The sequence below is a fragment of the Bos grunniens genome, chromosome 24, assembly GCF_055505025.1.
Source record: "Bos grunniens cultivar Pamir isolate PY7600 chromosome 24, Bosgru_T2T1.0, whole genome shotgun sequence".
NCBI classification, from domain to species: domain Eukaryota; kingdom Metazoa; phylum Chordata; class Mammalia; order Artiodactyla; family Bovidae; genus Bos; species Bos grunniens.
Genome location: NC_141188.1, coordinates 40,463,609 through 40,478,635, shown reverse-complemented (window position 1 = coordinate 40,478,635; position 15,027 = coordinate 40,463,609). Strand labels below are relative to the sequence as shown.

Sequence of the window (15,027 nt, the reverse complement as noted above, 5' to 3'; positions counted from 1 at the left end):
GAGGTAAACAAACACACAAAAAAATATGTGTCCTCATGGAATTTACAGTTTAGTGGGAGATGTAAACAGAAAGCAAATACATAGTTAAATATAGAATTACAAATTGTGTCAATTTTCCCAAAACTGGTATCTAAGTTTAATGTGCTTTTATTTATAATCCCAGCTTTTTTTTTCCTTTGATGGAGAAGATTCTGTAGTATCTTGATCATGTGTCTATGGAAGAATAAAAGACCAAGGCTAGCCAAGAGGAAAAGGAGTTGGGTGAGGCTGGGGTGGCACAGTTTATGTTGGGTGTTAAGTGTGAATCCTTGGGAAGCATTGAGATAGAACCCAAAGTGTTAGTCGCTTCAGTCGTATCTGACTCTTCGCAACCCTATGGACTGTAGCCCAGAAGACTCCTCTGTCCATGGGATTTCCCACGCAGGAATACTGGGGTGCATTGCCATTCCCTCCTCCATGGGATCCTCCCGACCCAGGGACCCAACCCAGGTCAGCTGTGTTGCAGGCCGATTCTTTGCCACCTGAGCCACCAGGGAAGGATAGGAAAGGGTTAATTTGTGTGTGTGTGGGGGGGGGGATTGTGGGGGTGGGGATAAAGAATGCCTATAAAAGGGAGGAAGCCCTCAGACCCCGATGAGGCTTGACCTCTGTGGAAGGGAAGCTGCAAGGGCAGATGCCAAGCAGTCATGACCACCGCGTCCCAGACAACCTGAGAGTGGAGAGCTTGGGGTGGAGCGAAACTTCCACAGTTGGGGGCGTCCCACTCTGGGTAGAAGTGAGTTGTGCTTCCGCTACGCCAGCTCAGCCACTGGCTGGGGGCTTCCTGGCCCCTACACTGAGCCCCATGCAGCTCTCCAGCTCCTCCGGGCTGACCTGCTGGGTTCTCCTGCAGGAGATCTGAGCAGGCATGAGGGGGCCATCCCAGGCCATGGAGCAGCTCCCAGAGTAGAGCCACCTCCGTCAGAAAAAGATGGTGCTAGGGTCATAATGGAGACAAAGTCCGCGGGACAGAAGGAGCAACAGACAACACTGGTGAGTGAGAATTACTTTACGAAAAACATTTAACCCAGTGGGAGGAATGGTTTGTTTTATAAACGGTGCTGATGTAAAGAGCTGTCTTTCTAGAAGATAAAAGTCGGCCTCCCAACTTAGCCTAGACAAAAATTCAAGCCAGAGGTACAACGGATGTAACTGGCATTAACAAAATCTTTAAAATAATATAAGAAATGCCACAAAACTTTAATCCAACAGCAAGGAAGACTTTATTGTGCATAGCTGGAAATCAGAAGCTATCTTTTAAAAAAGACTGTAGAATATTTAAAATCTTTGCCAAGAAAAGAAACCATAAATGAAGTAACTAGACCATGCAAAGGTCAGGAAAATCTTTCTTAACTCAGGTTGGCTCATGGTAGGGAACAGCTGTGAAGTAAGGTTGATGTCTATAAGCCAGGAATGAAAATCAGTTGTGTATTTCTTAGCCAAATAACACACCTACACTTTCAATACCAGTTGGGTGGCTCAGATGGTAAAGAATCTGCTTGTAGTGCGGGAGACCTGGGTTTGATCCCTGGGTCAGGAAGATGCCCTGGAGAAAGGAATGGCAACCCACTCCAGTATTCTTGCCTGAAAAATCCCAGAGACAGAGGAGCCTGGCAGGCTATATAGCCCATGAGGTCACAAAAAGTTGAACATGATTGAGTAATTAACACTGTGCTGTAGGACCAATTCTATGACCTGAAAGTCTTAAGCAGTGCTCGAGGAGAATCACGTGGACTCTCCAGTTTCTGATTTCCCTGAATGATTTACAGCTGTGGAAAAAATCTGACTCTCACTGCAGTGAAAGCCAAACCCCCAGCGCAGGTGTTCCTAGCTGCAGGAATCTTCTACGTTAATGTGGGTGTTTTCCATTGTATCCCTATAGAATATGATGGATGCCTCCGAATGTCTCTTAGACTAATCCCTTAACCCTCTGGCAAAGTTGTCATTTACCCTGGAAGGTATAGTCCTTTCCTGGATCAGGGCTGAGGTTCAGTGAAAGAGGTTAATCTCCAGGAAATGAAATCCAGAAAGGGAGACTTCAAGTAGATCAGTAAAGGAACTTGTTTTCTTTTTTTGAGGTTTTCTTTGCTTGGCTGTTGTTCAGTTGCTTAGTCATGTCTGACTCTTTGCGACCCCATGGACTGCAGCACGCCAGGCTCCCCTGTCCTTCACCATCTCCTGGAGTTTGCTCAGATTCCCTTGGCTACAGATTCCAATAATGCAGATGTCTTTGAAGTGACCTATGTTTAGTAGATGCTCAGATGGCCTTGATTGATAGACCTTACAGGGTCTCAGTTGCTGAGCCACTCACTGAAGATGCGTAAGGAAGATTTACTGAGAGTCACTGAGACAGATAACTAAGGGTCAGAAGTTTTCTGTAGCTCGTTCCCATGTATTTTCCCAAGCCTTTGATAGACATAGCAGCCCTCCCCCAGATCCCGTGGACTAACACATGAATGGTCTCAGGACATGGTGCTGCTGCTGCTAAGTCGCTTCAGTCATGTCTGACTCTGTGCAACCCCATAGACGGCTCCTCCATCCCTGGGATTCTCCAGGCAAGAATACTGGAGTGGGTTGCCATTTTCTTCTCTAATGCAGGAAAATGAAAAGTGAAAGGAAGTCGATCAGTCGTGTCTAACTCTTCGCAACCCCACGGACTGCAGCCTACCAGGCTCCTCCCTCCATGGGATTTTCCAGGCAAGAGTACTGGAGTGGGGTGCCATTGCCTTCTCCCAGGACATGGTGACACCATTATAATTTCAGTTTCTTCTGTCTTTACCTCCAAGGACTACGCATCTGTAAATTTACTATTGCTCTGTATATCAGAATTACTTTTACTAGCCCTCAGTTTTCTTCTTCAGGTTTCAAGGGATACCCCTTACCCTGGTATAACAATATCTGTTGACTAATTCATGGGTTTCCCGAGTGGCTCGGGAAAGAATCTGCCTGCCAAGCAGGAGACATGAGTTTGGTCCCTGGGTCAGGAAGATCCCCTGGAGAAGGAAATGGCAACCCACTCAAGTATTCTTGCCTGGGAAATATCACGAACAGAGGATCCTGGCAGGCCACAGTCCATGGGGTCACAAAGAGTCAGATATGACTGAGCAACTAAACAACAACAATTCAAGGTTATTCTCTGTATAAGTTGCATATATACATGAGCTCTAAGACCATCAATATGCATTTTCAATGAATTTGGAAATATTCATGGGACTAAATCATCTTAGTATCACAACCCCTCTGGACATCAGTGTATAACAATCATTTTCATTAGATTTTTCTCCCTCTGATATTTGAAAGGGAGATAAATCTTATCCATTATCTGTGACGATTGCAATGACAATAGGAATGGTGATTTAATTTCAATATTTATATGAATACATGAATACGCTTGTATCATTCACAAGATTTATGAATAGTACATCCTGTTGAGGCTGAAAGAATGCGAGGCCTAAAGGCACAATTACGTGTTTAATTCTAATTTCTTTCTAGGAGTTTTAATTGACTTTACAAGGAAGTACCTGGTTTAAATGCGATCTTTTATAAATTGTTGTAAGGTAATGTAGGAGGATGGAAAGAAAACTAGCTCTGGGATTTCTAAAACCTGGGGAATAGTGCATAATGCAGGGCCTCAGGGCTTTGATGCGCTCTGCCATTTAATAGACAATTCAGTTTAGTTGGACAAATCATGTCACTTCTCTGGATCTTAAGATACCTTCTTTGGAAAGGAAGACTGAGCTGGGGGCTAAGGAAGATGCTGCAAGTACAGCCCTCGCGATGTGGATAGTACGGGGCAGCTTTTCTTCTCAGTTATTTCCATCTGGCTCCATCACTAACCGTGTGATACTGAGCTGGTCACAGCCTGCAAAGGCATCTTCTCTTTATTTAGTTAAAATAGTTGCAGCTAAAGAGTTAAACTCTAAATTCCCCTTCAACACTGCATCTTAAATTCTTATATCTGAAATGCAATTTTTTTTTAACACCACGTCCATCCTAAAGGCACTCTGTAAGATTCTTCTCTGTTAACTCTTCCATGAGCAACACTCATCCCTACCTTCCTCATCCACATGCCAAGAAGAGTCAATCCCAACTCCTTGCACCCCAAAGTCTCTTGCCTCTTAAGGTTAAGAGATCTTAAGGCCAGAGGTGGTTTCTTTCTCCTCTTTGCCTCAGTTGGAAAAAACTCTTAACATGAAAATGTCTTCTAATGTAATCATGTCATATTTTATAGACTACATCCTTTTACCCACACCCTGCTCATTTCATGTTTGACTTTTATGTTATTGAAAGAAATGAGGACAGAGGTATAAAAATGCACCTCTGGGTCTTTCTCACCTTATCCTTGAACAATGTACAAATGACTCTTTAACAGTATTTTTCATATAGGTTTGGGCTCTACTAAATTATTTTCACTCCCTGTGCCAGATTCTTTATCTATCAATAGAGTTCCTATTCCTTTGGTGGAGGGCAGTGGTCAGACTTTGAATGTAGCTTCCACTTGACTGGAGACTTTAACATAACCTGACACTTGTCATTCACACCTGGCTTGGAAACTAAACTCTTCTCCAAACCCAAGACTAGGCAAGCCTTTGAATGGAGTGATTGTGGCATCACCTCTGGCATCAACATGGACATCAACCTAAAAGAAGTCACCTGGGAATGCTAATCTGAATATGAGAAGTGATTTGCATTCTCCAAGGGTCCAGAAAGACATTCAAAGACTTTTGGTTTTGCTTTAATACAATTTCCCTTTGAGCTTGACTTACGCACTACAGATAAAATCTCACATAATTTGATATTTTCCTTTGGGCTGTAACCTCTAGGTGACAGTCAATATTATTGAATAAACAATTCAACACTGGAATATTGCACAACAAGTCTTGTGACATTTTGACCATGGGTTGTCATTTTTCTGGGGCAATTTGTTATTGAACAAATTAGATTTCCCAAGAACATGGCCATTTATTCTTCTAAAGAGATAAGACACTTGCTGAACTCGTTTTACCTCTGCAAATCTCCATACATTATCTTTGTTGTCCTCAAGTCTCACAAGTCATTAGGTCTGGGTTTGTCTGAATGAAGAGTTCTCTAAAGTAAACTTGAAAGCTCCGAGGCCCTGGAGCAATATTTCTCCATGAGACAGTCTGGCCACCTCTGCAGATGGTCAAGGCTTTTGCTGGGTGCAACAGTTTTGGGTCCTGAGGCTCAAGTGATGAAAGGGCTCTTAGAGGGGTCCTGAGTAGCACTGGCTTTAGGCAGTCACACCTTTTACATCAAGATTCTCATTGCTGTCACTCAGGAAGGACTTGTATTAATAAAAGTCACTGCAGGGCGGGGGGGGGGGGGGGTGGGGGGAGTGGGGCTACTGAGTAATTCAGTAAATGACAGCTTTTACACTGAAGCATCGCTTTGCCAGAATCAGCCTGGGATCTAGGAAACAAGAGAAAAACATGGCAAACTTATAGACAGGTAAACAGCAACTCACCCTGAGCCTGTACCACATAGGAGTAAAATTGACCAAGTAAAGAATCAGATTGCCATCCTCTTTATATCATCAAAGTATGATCCTACCCTAGTCTATAATCACACACAGCGATAGGGAGAAGCCCACGTGCTAGACACAGTGGGGCAGTGAAGTGAACCCCATTTTGGCTATTAGGGGGGAAAGAGTCTGGCCTTAGAAGTTGGACCCTGGCCCTCACTGGTGGCTGCTTGTGGTTTTCCTACCATCTTTAGGGTCTCATCTGCCCAAGGAGGAAACACACAAAAATATGGTGTATGTGAGCCAAGTACATAAAGATGTTCCTGGTTCATTCAGATAGAGCAGTTCCAAAAAACCCATGTGGAGGTGATGATAACTTCAGTCATTTAATAAGGCAAGTTATTGTCTTTGAAATAACTGATCCATCAAAATGGTCAAATTAGACCCTGTCAGATTATTCCTTAGAACACATTTAAAAATGAAGTGTTATATAAATGAAGTAGAAATCACTTTATAGCAAGAACAATTAATACAAGCCGGCCTAATAAGAACCATCTTCCATGCCTCATGTTGGTATCAATTGAGTGGATGGGAATTCAGTTGTGCCTAACTGATCACAAGGAGATATTTGCATAGAGTCATTTTCTTTCTTTGCCATCAGAATTCAAGAGTTAAACTACAATAGTAAGCAAGGGCAGAGAAGGCAATGGCACCCCACTCTAGTATTCTTGCCTGGAAAATCCCATGGACGGAGGAGCCTGGTGGGCTGCAGTCCATGGGGTCGCTAAGAGTCAGACACGACTGAGCGACTTCACTTTCACTTTTCACTTTCATGCATTGGAGAAGGAAATGGCAAGACTATCGCATTCCAGGCTTCCTTGTCCTTCACTGTCTACTAGAGTTTGCTCAGATTCATGTCCATTGAGTCGGTGATGCTATCTAACCATCGCATCCTCTGCCTCCCCTCCTTGTTTTGCCTCCAGCCCTTCCCAGCATCAGTCTTTTCCAGTAAGTTTGCTCTTTGCATCACGTGGCCAGAGTACTAGAGCTTCAGCTTCAGCATCAGTCCTTCCAATGAATATTCAGGATTGATTTCCTTAAGAAACCACTCCAGTGTTCTTGCCTGGAGAATCCCAGGGACGGGGGAGCCTGTTGGGCCACCGTCTCTGGGGTTGCACAGAGTCGGACATGACTGAAGCGACTTAGCAACAGGAGCAGCAGCAGCAAGCAAGGGGGCAGGGGCGTTTTAAAGCAACTCAGCCTGGTTGAAAATGTGATTTACTTGAAGAAGTGACTGAGAAAAAGCTTAGGACTTATCTGATGGTCAAGTGGTTAAGAATCCAAATTTCTAATGCAGGGGGCACAGGTTCGATTCCAGATTGGGGAATTAAGATGCCACATGACGCAGCCAGAAAAAGAAAAAGAAAAAAATCATTTGTACCCATTGTCAACTGGTCTAAAGCAGATATGAACAGGATAAAAGCAGAAAAAATATAATCAAATGGAAGAGTACAAGATATGTCATTGTTGTTCACTTGCTAAGTTGTGTCCAACTCTTCGCAACCCCACAGACTATAGCATTCCAGGCTTCCTTGTCCTTCACTGTCGACTAGAGTTTGCTCAGATTCATGTCCATTGAGTCGGTGATGCTATCTAACCATCGCATCCTCTGCCTCCCCTCCTTGTTTTGCCTCCAGCCCTTCCCAGCATCAGTCTTTTCCAGTAAGTTAGTTCTTTGCATCACGTGGTCAGAGTACTAGAGCTTCAGCTTCAGCATCAGTCCTTCCAATGAATATTCAGGATTGATTTCCTTAAGAATTGACTGGTTTGATCTCCTTGCAGTCCAAAAGATAGGCTAATTTGGAATAATTCTAGCTGTTGAATTTTACCTAGACAGGCCTCATTGGTGCTAGAGCAGCTTTTGATATTTCCCCAAAACAAAAATCCCCTTTAGCCTTGAGTCCGCAGTCAGGAGACAAGCAGGCAATAGCCATCTGGCATTCCCTTTCACAGCCAGCTCGTGGGGCTCCCTCTGGTTTCTGGGACAGAATCCTTAGGAAGCCGATTGGATGGAAAAGCCAAGAAAAGAGCTCCAAAGCCCCCAGAGAGGAAAAAAGGCCTTTGATGTCCCAGGTGGACTTGAATAAAAGACCCAGGTGTGCTGAGGAGAGGATGCTTGCTCATTGGAGCCCAGGGACAACTGGGGACTTAGAGTGATGATGAGACATGCATTCTTCACCTGCTGCAGACATACCTTCGATACTGGTGAAGCAGGAACACTGATGCCAGAAATATCAGTACTGCTCCTCTAGCAGAATTTAATTTAAATTTAAAACAATTAAAAAAAATTTTTTGTTGGAGTATAATTGCTTTTCAATGTTGTGTTAGTTTCTGCTGTACAATGAAGTGAATCAGCTCTATAAATACATATATCTCCTCCTTCATGAGCCTCCCTCGCCCCTCCAATGATACAGAAATTTAAGATTCACCTGTCATGTCAGGCATTGTCATAAATCCTAGAAATATAAAGATGAAGACCATAGTTTTTGTGCTCCAAGAAGTCATCATCTACTGGGGAAGGTAAACATACAACACAACAAAGGATGGAGTGGATAAAGGATAGCGAACAATAGCAGAAATAAGGAAGAGTGAAGGGCAGGAGTGGTCATGGGATAGACAGGGAGGGGATTACCGTGGAAGAGGTGCTTAAAGCTGATCTTGAAAGATGAGTAGAAAGGCTTCCAAACACCTGGAAAAAAGGAAATACACGAGACCTTGGCTTGCTTGAAAAAGTCTGCCGAGTCGAATGTTACTAGAGCATAGGTTTCACTGGGCTTCCCTGGTGGCTCAGCAATAAGGAATCTGCCTGCAATGCAGGAGATATGGGTTCGATTCCTGGGTCCGGAAGATCCCTCGAAGGTAATGGCAGCCCACTCCAGTATTGTTGCAGGAAATTCCATGGGTAGAGGAGTCTGGTGGGCCAAAGTCCATGGGGTCACAAAAGAGTAGGACATGACTTAGTGACTAAACAAACAACAAAGCTTCATTGGTCAAGAGGCGACAGAGAGATGGGACCCAGAACTTGGAAAACCTAGGAAGTTGTGCTGAATAATTTAGACTTCTCATGCAGCTCAGCCAGTAAAGAATCTGCCTGCAATGCAGGAGACCCCAGTTCAATTCCTCGGGTGGGAAAATCCCCTGGAGAAGGGGTAGGCTACCCACTCCAGTATTCTTGGGCTTCCCTGGTGGCTCATCAGTATAGAATCCACCTGCAGTGCTGGAGACCTGGGTTCGATCCCTGGGTTGGGAAGATCCCATAGAGAAGGGAACAGCTACCCACTCCAGTATTCTGGCCTGGAGAATTCCATGGACTTTTTTCACTACATGTTCTGGAGTGTCATTATTTTAAAAGTTGACTGCAGCGTGCTGTGTGACAGGCAAATTAGAAACAAACAAGCCAGCGGTAGAGAGGCCAGCTCGGAGGCTGTGGATAACAACCATTTGAGCCTGCAGTCGGGGGATGGGGGTGGGACTGAGGGATGAAGGAAGAAAGATGTCTAGGAATTCTATCACCGAATTTCAGGATGTACGGGGCTCCTGCCACCAGGAGTTCTTGTGGAGGAATGTACGAATGTGGGCGTGGGGGTGCTGGGAGCCAGTGGGCAGAGCAAGAACTACAAAGGCAACTCAGGAAGCTGACCTGGCTCTCACCCGCCCCACTCCGACCACAGCTGCTTTACACCCTCGCCTCCGCTCAGACTTCAGCCCACCCACCGCTTCCCTTTGGTCTCCACTCTGCTTCTACCAAGGTCATCAAAGACCTCCCAGTCACTCATTCTCTGCACATTTGACCCCACTGCAATCTCCCTCCTTGAGATGTTTTGTTTCCTTAGCTACCACATCACTCACTTTTCTTGTTTCTCTCCTGTTTCCCTGGCTGCTTTTCTTACTTGTTTGTAAGCTTTCTTTTCTCTCCCTAGAGTTTATCCTCAGCCTCTTATTATTACTTTGGGCCACACCACGAGGCATGCAGGGTCCTAGTTCCCCAACCAGGGATCAAACCTGTGCCCACTGCAGTGGAAGCTCAGAGTCTTAACCACTGGACCACCAGGAAAGTCCTGCCTGTATTTTCTTTTCTTCTGCTTTATTTTTTCCAGCTTTATTGAGATGTAATTGACACACATGTATGTTTAAGGGTACGGTATGATACATGGGTGTACATACTGTGAAATTATGGCCACAACAAGGTAAGTTAATGCCTCCATCACCTCACACAAGTACCACTTCTGATGTGTAGGAGAACATTTAGAACATTTTAGATCTACTCTCTTGACAGCTTTCTAGTATATAATAGAGTATTGTTAGCTATACTCTCCATGCTTTGTATTACAACCCCAGAACTTACTCATCTTACAACTGGAAGTTCGTATACTTTGACCAACATCTCCCCATCTCCTCTGCCTCCAGCCCCTCATAACCACCACTCTACTCTGTTTCTGTGAGCTTGGCTCTTTTAGATTCCACATATACAGGAAATTGTGCACTGTTTGTCTTTCTCTGGCTTAATTGCACTTGGCGTAATGCCCTCAAGGTTCATCCATGTTGTCACGGATAACAGGATTTCCTTTTTTTTGGTCTGAATAGTATTCCATTGTATGCATGCAGGCCACATCTTCTTTATCCATCCATCTGTTGATGACATGTAGGTTGTCTCCTTGTCTTAGCTGTTGTGAACAGTGCTGCAGTGAACATGGGAGAGCAGTTATCTCTTTAACATCCTGCTTTCGTTTCCTTCAGGTGTATATCCAGAAGCAAGATTGCGGTATCTCATGATAGTTCTAATTTTTTATTTTTTTGAGAAAGCTTCATACTGTTTTCCATAGTGACTGCACCAATTTACATTCTCAGCAAGAGTGCACAAGGTCTCTCTTTTTCTCCACATCCTTACCATCCCTTGGTATGTCTTGTCTTCTTTGTAATATCCATGCTAATAGGCATCAGGTGCTATCTCACTGAGTTTTGATTTATGTTTCCCCAACAATTAGTAATGTTGAGCATCTTTTCATGTGCCTTCCGGCCATTTGGATATCTTCTTTGTAAAAATGTCAGTTTCTCTACCCTTTTTTTTTCTTTTTATTTTTTTATTGAAGGATAATTGCTTTACAGAATTTTGTTGTTTTCTGTCAAACCTCAACATGAATCAGGTATATGTATACCTCTGCCCATTTTTAAATCAGATTGTTTGGGGTTTTGCTGTTGAATTGTGTGAGTTCTTTATATATTTTGAATACTAACCCTGTAACAGTTTGCAAATATTTTCTCCATTCCATAGGTTGCCTTTTCATTTTCTTGATTGTTTCTCTTGCTGGGCAGAAACTTTTTAGTTGATGCAGTCCTCTTATTAATTATTGCTTTTGTCACTTCACTTTTGGTGTCATATCAAAAAATCATTGCCAAGATCCACGTCAAGGAGTTTTTTCCATATGTCTTCTTGCAGAAATTTTACAACTTCAGGTCTAATATTTAAGGCTTTTATCCATTTTAAGATAATTTACATGAGTGGTGTAAAACAGAGATCCCATTTCTTTTCTTTTTTTTTTCCCTGTGATTAATTCTCCCAGCAGAGCTTCCCAGGTGGCTCAGTGGTAAAGAACACACCTGCCAATACAGGAGATGCAAGAGACACAGGTTCCATCCCTGGGTCAGGAAGATCCCTTGGAGGAGGAAATGGCAACCTGCTCCAGTATTCTTGCCTGGGAAATCCCATGGACAGAGGAGCCTTGTGAGCTACAGTCCATGGAGTCTCAAAGAATCAGACATGCCTGAGCGCACACATATACGATTTTCCCAGTATACTATTTATTGAAGAGATTGTCCTTCCCCCATTGATTACCTTGGGTACCTTGTCAAATGTTAGTTGACCATATATGCAAGAGTTTATTTCTGGGTTTTTAATTCTATCTTATTGGTCTATATGTCAGTTTAATGCTAATACCATACCTCACTGCCCCCAATGTTTATGCCCCAAATATTTCTGGTGGAAATAGGAAACATCTTACCTATCATCAAACTACTCCACAGAACATTGCTGTTCATCAGGAAAAGCAATTCATAATAAGAGAAGAAATGGAATTCATTGGTCTTTACACATTCTATTACTGAGAGGCATCTAGCCTGACAGAGCTAACAGACGGCCTCCTGAAGATTCAGCGTAGTGCAGTGAAGAGATGGCATTCTGTGTATGAGATGGGCATTGCCATACAGAATATGCTTTGAGACAGCACCCAGTCTGTGATGCCGTTTTTCCAACTGCCAGCATATATGGGTCTTAAGGTGGGTCTGGGAGTGGCTCTTCTCACTATCAAATCTAATAAGCCACTCCTAGAATTTTTGCTTCTAATTCCTACACATTTGGCTTCTGCCGATTTCGTTCACGGTCTTACTTCCCAAGGGAGGAATGCTTCCACCAGGAGACACCATTGCAGGATGTGTTGGGTTAGAAGCACAGAGTGCCACCTGGCCGTCTCAGGTCTCTGTGTCCCTGGACTAGCAGAGACCAGTTGGGGAAATGGATTCTGATCATCAAGTCAGTGAAACTTTGATTGCTACTATGAAATGACATCAGTGAATAAAATCTGGACATGAGAAGACTTTCCTGGGGCACTTCTTACTACTTCCCTGCCCATTTGTACAAGTTAACTGGACTTCCCTTGTGGTCCAGTGGTTAAGGCCCCGTGCTCCCAATGCAGGGGGCCCAGGTTTGATACCTGATCAGGGAACTAGATGCCACATACCACAACTAAGACTGAAAAGAAAAAAAGATCTTGCCTGCTGCAACCAAGACCCAGAGGGACCAAATACATGAGTAAAATAAATATTTTTTTTAAGTGAGCAGAAAACGACTGCAGCCTAGCAAAGACAGGACTATTAAGAATTAGAACCCTTCAGAAATGAAACTTCAATTTACTTCACCAAGTCAAAATTCCCAAGTAGTTTAGGTGCTAGCCCTAAATGGCCCAGGAACCATGGAATTAGTAGAAAAAATGAAATTGTTAGTATCAACTATAACCTTGCCATCAGTAATAGAAACAATGATTGTAGCAGCTAGGCATATTTTTTTTTCTTGTTTTCATGAATTTGAATATTTTTGCCTTCATTCTCATTTTCTATATTACTTGGTACAAAGAAATTTCATGATTATTGCCTTTGCAGTTTAGTCTTTGTATCAGAGTACACTCATGTGGGGGTTGTAATGAGCTAGACAAGCAATTAAAGACACCCAGAGGGCCTTCCCCGGTGGTCCTGTGGTTAAGACTCAGCACTTCTACTGCCGCAGTATAGCTTCAGTCCCTGGTTGGGGAACTGAAATCCCACATGTTGAGTGGCCAAAAAAAAAAAAAAAGCACACAACACCCCGAGATAAATATGTAACTGGTGGGATTTTATACCTCTCTTCTTTGGCTATAGGTGATGTCTTACTTAGTCTTCTCAGGTTGCCATAACAGAATACCACAGCCTGGGGGGCTTAACCAAGAAATATTTACTTTCTCACAGCTCTAAAGGCTAGAAGTCCATTATGAAGGTGCCAGGAAATTTGGTTTCTGATGAGAGTGCTTCTCCTAGTTTGTAGTTGGCTGCCTTTCACTTTGTCCTTTCATGATCTTTCCCCAGCACATGCACCAGGGGATAGAGAGAGAGATCTTCCTCCTCTTATAAGGCCACCAATTCTATTGGATTAGGGCCTCACTCATGTGACCTCAGTTCAGTTCATTTCAGTCACTCAGTCATGTCCAACTCTTTGTAACCCTGTGGACTGCAGTCATGTCCAACTCTTTATAACCCCATGGACTGCAGCACGCCAGGCTTCCTTGTCCATCACCAACCCCCAGAGCTTGCTCAGACTCATGTCCACTGAGTCAGTGATGCCATCCAACCATCTCATCCTGTCATCCCCTTCTCTTCCTGCCTTCAATCTTTCCCAGCATCAGAACACCCTATCTCTAAATACAGTCACATTGGGTATGAGTCTTGTAACATGAGTTTCAAGGGGGACATAATTCAGTTCATAAGCAATGAGAACATTTTCATTTGTACAAGAACATCTTGTTGGGAAGAAGTCATTATTAGTATGGGAAAGTTTACATAAAATCAAAGCATGCATACACTAATAAACATATGTGTAAAATCCTAAACCAAAAATAAATAAATAAATAAATAAAGTCCAAGTTATATAAAAATAATTCATCACTAACAAGTTGGATTTATTCCAAGAACATAGATGGTTTTAACACTTGAGAAGTAATGAGTACAATTCATTTATCATAATAAAGAAAAGATCATATATGGTCATAAAAAAAGATAGAAGTGCATTTGATAAAACTCAACATGAAAGCTCAGTACTTTTTGTAAATTATTAATACACAATAGCTCCCTAATCTAATAAAGAGTACCAAATACCCTATAGTAAGCAATATACTTCATGGTAAAACAAAGCTTTTCCTCTGAGTTGGAAACAAGACAAGGTTCCCAATCTTAACACTTAACACTGTAATGTGTCCTAGCCACCACAGCGAGGCAATAAACAAGCAAACAAATAAGTGAAATAAACAAAGGGCATAATGATTGGAATAATAAAATAAATTTTCTTTGCAGATGACATAATTATGCAAGGCAAATACAAAATAAGACACAATTAGAATTTAGCAAAATCATCAAGTGCCCAAATGTATTTCTTCCTACCTGTAGTAAACAGTTTAAAAATATGATTTTAAATTATTTAATTCAAAATAGCATCAAATATATGAAATTTTAAAAATAAGTCAAAATAAAAATGAGCAAAACAACCATACCAAAAACTAAAGAAAAATTATTGAGACCAAAATAAATGAAATGACATGCTAATGGATTAAAAATTTGGAAATATTGATATAAGACATGAAATTCATATAAATGGATTAAAGTTAAGGAAGTTAATTCTCCCTAAATAGATTTATGGATTTAATAAAATCTCATTGAAAAAGGCTAGCAGTTTCTTTTGTATAAAACTTACAAGATGGTTGTAAATTTCATTTGAAAATGCAAAGGGCCAAGAATACTGAAAAAAATATTGAAGGGAAAAAAAGGGGGCTTACTCTACTGAATAAGAAGATTTATTACAAAGCTATAGTAATTAAGGGAGTGTCGTTTTTCTGCAAAGATAGCCAAATACACCACATACAACAGAGGAATAGATCCGAGAATCTACAATCAGTGCTACACTTACATGGATGATTGATTTTTGAAAAAGGTCACACAGCTAAGCAAGGTGGGAAAAAATGACCTGTTCAATAAAAGTTGTTGGGATGATTAGATATCCAAACATACAAAATGAATCTTGACCTCGACACCACACTACACATTAATCAATTTAGTTTAATTTTAGATATAAATGTGAAAGGAAAATATAATACAAATGTTTAGTATGACATAAGGAAAGGCTTCTTCAACAGGGGACCATAAAACTCATA

At 42.1% G+C, this 15,027-nt stretch overlaps 1 long non-coding RNA gene across 2 annotated transcripts; it reads left to right on the top strand.

The window, feature by feature from the left end:
- Positions 1 to 323: 323 nt before the first annotated feature.
- On the top strand, positions 324 to 11,960 carry LOC147346114 (uncharacterized). Of its 2 annotated transcripts, none has more exons than XR_015153447.1 (2): positions 324 to 1,032; positions 11,146 to 11,960. It is a non-coding gene; the product is annotated as an uncharacterized LOC147346114 (long non-coding RNA). The 2 variants fall into 2 exon arrangements; XR_015153448.1 differs by having other exon boundaries at positions 11,143 to 11,960.
- The last annotated feature ends 3,067 nt before the right edge of the window (positions 11,961 to 15,027 follow it).